This window comes from Sinocyclocheilus grahami, unplaced genomic scaffold (assembly GCF_001515645.1).
Source record: "Sinocyclocheilus grahami isolate Dianchi unplaced genomic scaffold, SAMN03320097.WGS_v1.1 scaffold151.1, whole genome shotgun sequence".
NCBI classification, from domain to species: Eukaryota; Metazoa; Chordata; class Actinopteri; order Cypriniformes; family Cyprinidae; genus Sinocyclocheilus; species Sinocyclocheilus grahami.
This window is the reverse complement of record NW_015505330.1, coordinates 823562-828082: the sequence shown is the minus strand read 5'-3', so window position 1 is coordinate 828082 and position 4521 is coordinate 823562. Positions and strand designations below refer to the sequence as shown.

Here is a 4521-nt window from a genome sequence, read left to right as displayed (position 1 = left end):
CACAAAAGGTTGAGGGTTCAATTCCCAGGGAACACACATACTGGTAAAAATGTATAGCCTGAATGCACTGTAAGTCGCTTTGGAAAAAAGCGTCTGCTAAATGCATAAATTATTATTATTAAATTTTATATGTGTATATATATATATATATATATATATATACACAATTTAACATTTATTTTAAATAACTAAAAAACTTTTTTTATGGTTCTAGTTTTAGTTATCAATAATAGTTCTAGTTTTAGTTAACAACAATAACCCCGATGAAAAGCATTTGAAATCATTTTACAGAACAAGTGAACAATATACTCACATTGTTGTGCAAATATTAACAAGCATGAAGAAAATGGCCGACAGCACCTGAAGTATGGCCATACTGGGCTTCCGCCCAAATATATTTAACAAGCCAATATTGAGGGGTATGACTGCAGAGGAAACACATGGAAAAACATACATCAACTTTCAACATTCGACTAAGCTGAGTGTGTGAAACCAGGTTGAGTGAGAGGTCAAAGGTCACTCACGTGCCACCTCGCCCAAACAGCTGATGAGGAGAGTCTGGTAATCAGCCATGTTGAATGGGATACAGTAACACAGCGCCTCCTCCTGGTTGTGTTTGATCTGGTGCTCTGGATCAGCATCCGTCATGCACAGAAGATTCTTCTCCAGTAACTCAGAACTGCTCAGAACTGAGCCATAATAGGAGAAGGAGGCCACAAACCTGTGGATGAACAATGCAATGCGTCTCACATCTAGCACAGTGACCAAGCAAGTGTATTTGCTGATTTCACACACACAACACCAAACAAACAAACCAAAGGGGAGTGTGTTAGACATTACCATGAGTACCACAGCAAAAGTGATGTTCTTCTAAAAGCTGGGCTGATCAGAGTGACAGCATTTCCTCTTTCTGTCTGAATACAAACAGTCCTGTTACTTGCACTCAAGTGCATTTACACTCATATAAATGCAAAGATGATCATTAGATGAGAGAGATGAGTGCTTTTTTTCACTGCCAGATACTTCATAACCATTGAAAAAATACAAACCTACTGTCTCAAACCATTTATATATTTTGAAATCAGGCTTCGTTATTACACATTACAAAAAGAAGTACATCTGTGTGTAGGATATGGGTCTGTCTATATTTTTAAAATAATGTACAATATATCAGCACCATATTGGTTATTGGCTGATATTTTTATTTATCTGTAAATATTGTATATTTAATTGTGCATGCTCATTTTTTGAGTATTTAAATTACCCTTCTCGTCTTGAAAATGTGATCATTAAACGTTAAAGTGTGATCTCGAGCAAAATTTCCATACTACATTATTATGCTGTGATGCCTAAATTCACATTTTTTATTTGTAATTTATTAAAATTTTTTATATTGGTCATTTACAAGTTTGAAAATAATTAATTATTGGTTCATAGTTTTTGTCCTACATTTTTACTATCAGAGCATCCTTATAATACAATCTACAGTATGTATTACTGAAAATGATATTAAGCAATATAAAATGATTTATATTTTATTTACTTTTGCTTGAAACTGAAACTGTTAAGAGTCATAAAAGACACAGATAAAGAAAAAGGAACTTCTCATACTCACCACTTCAGGTTCCCGTAGTTCTCCTTCAGGTAAGGTGGCGCCATTCATCCTAGCGATCCAATTAAGTGTAGACATGGCTCCTTGTATGTTCCCTGCTGAGACCTGGAACCGTGCAGACTCAGGAATAAACTAAAAAAGGAAAAGAGTAAGCAAGTGAGTCAAAGACAAACATCTACTTCCATTTCTCTCAGCATGTTTCAGCACCATTTAGACAAAATTCACCATGAAGAGTCCAATGAGAATGATGCTGGGGATGATAGAAAAACAGATCATCCAGCGCCAACCCATTGTGGGCACCACCGTCATCCCGAGAATAATAATAAGCATCCCAGCATCCAGAAGATCTGTCAACCAATCACAGGTAAGGTCAGTACTGAATGTTATTTACTTTTGCTTGAAACTGAAACTGTTAAGAGTCATAAAAGACACAGATAAAGAAAAAGGAACTTCTCATACTCACCACTTCAGGTTCCCGTAGTTCTCCTTCAGGTAAGGTGGCGCCATTCATCCTAGCGATCCAATTAAGTGTAGACATGGCTCCTTGTATGTTCCCTGCTGAGACCTGGAACCGTGCAGACTCAGGAATAAACTAAAAAAGGAAAAGAGTAAGCAAGTGAGTCAAAGACAAACATCTACTTCCATTTCTCTCAGCATGTTTCAGCACCATTTAGACAAAACTCACCATGAAGAGTCCAATGAGAATGATGCTGGGGATGATAGAAAAACGGATCATCCAGCGCCAACCCATTGTGGGCACCACCGTCATCCCGAGAATAATAATAAGCATCCCAGCATCCAGAAGATCTGTCAACCAATCACAGGTAAGGTCAGTACTGAATGGTTCCCAGTTGAAGGTCAAACATAACTTTACATTTTGCACTCACTGAGGCAAGAGGCAGCAGAAACGCTCTGTATTTAGCCGGGATGAATTCAGTCTTCAAGACAAACCTTCGGAAAGAAAATAAAGAATTTGAAAAAAGAATTCAATGCATTTGAATCACTGTTATTACACATACTAGAAAATCAAGGTTTTTGATCAATGAATTTCCATGAAATTCCCAGTTGATTACTGGATCAAGATTTAAAAAATATCCTGATTCAGACTGATTCACTAATGAATCGTTCAAATCTATTTGTGAAACAGTTTGTGAACCAATTAATTTACTCACACATCACCATTTCTATGCCTTACAAGTCTAGCAAAAAGCCAAAACTTTATATACATGTATAAATGTATATGACTTCAAAGATTTAATTCCATAACTGTCCAGGCAGCCCACCATACAGCGTAGGAAGATGAACCAGCCATACGATGGAGAGAATGAAGTCAGCAGAGAAAAATATGATGCCCATATAAAGCCTCCAAACACCACCTGCGCACAAAAACTAATTTATTTCAACAATTTACCCAAAATCCACACTCTAGCACTTATGCGTCAAATGAAACATCGCCTGACCTTCCAACGTCCATATTTGTCAGCAGCATAGCCACAGAGGACCCCACAGACCATGAAACCGAGGAACACCATCTAAAATCATACACATACACAAACAAAATAAGGCTGTAAATTATTATTTCTACATTTTATAGAAAAAAAGTGTATAGAAAAAATGTATGCATACAAAACAATTGCTCTCAGTTTGCATATAAATCTGGGACAGAAATAAGTTTTTATCATGAAATACGCCTTACATCACCTTCAAAAAGATACAAAAGATCAACCAAACTGGTCAGACGGTCACATGTGCGCATCTCGCACTACAACATTCCATTCCTGTCAAACTTTAGAGCGAAAACAAAATAAAGGGCTCTGATTGGACGAGCTCCTCACTGTGGAGACAAGGGCCACCTGCCAATCCTCTAGATGCCATTCGCAGCGGATCTCAGGAGAAACCACTGCCAACAACATGATCTCCATTGCCTCCACTATCTACACACACAGCACGTCAGCAATGAAATGTGTAAACAGTAAAAACGCAGTATGCTGTTTAATGAATTACAGAGATGCAGTTTTCTTACATTGGCACTACCCATGATATGACCCCTTTAACATTTGCATGTTGCTAAGCTAAAGGTGTGATACTCTAATTAGTATAAAAATACTCAGAGATGTTGGGTGCAAATTTAAGATTTTATGTTATTGAATGAATTATTACTTTTTAATCATCATTTCTCTTGCTCCGTCTAGAGTTTTACATGAGCATGTTGCTAAGCTAACGTGTGATGTTCTAATAGGCCTAAGTAAAATATACAGTACTCGCAAATCTTGGGTACAATAACGCAATTTAATGATTGTTATCGAATTAAATATAGCTACATTCAAATATCAAATATAATTAACATTTTTCTTGTCCATTCCAAATTTTGACATTAGCATGTTTCTAAGCTAATGAGATGAGATTCCAATAAGTACAAACCTAAATAAATCTCACATGTTGGGCAAAATAACATATTTTTGTGATTTTATGAACATTATCGATTTAAATATAAATTTATAATCAACATTTTTCTTGCCCCATCCAGAGTTTGACATTAGCATGTTGTTAAATGAATGGCGTGATACTCTAACAAGTATAAAAATACATAGAACTCGCAAATATTGGGCAAAATAATATATTTTAAGTTTTTATGAACAGTATTTAATGAAATGTAACTTTATAATCAACATTTTTCTTGCCCCGTCCAGAGTTTGACATTAGCATGTTGTTAAATGAATGGCGTGATACTCTAACAAGTATAAAAATACATAGAACTCGCAAATATTGGGCAAAATAATATATTTTAAGTTTTTATGAACAGTATTTAATGAAATGTAACTTTATAATCAATATTTTTCTTGCCCCGGCCAGGGTTTTACATTAGCATGTTGCTAAGCTAACAATGTGATACAACAAGTATAAAAATA

At 35.7% G+C, this 4521-nt stretch overlaps 1 pseudogene; it reads right to left on the bottom strand.

Moving 5' to 3' along the window:
• LOC107592210 (putative transporter SVOPL) overlaps positions 1–3650 on the bottom strand; it is a 5191-nt pseudogene extending 1541 nt beyond the window's left edge.
• Positions 3651–4521: the final 871 nt, after the last annotated feature.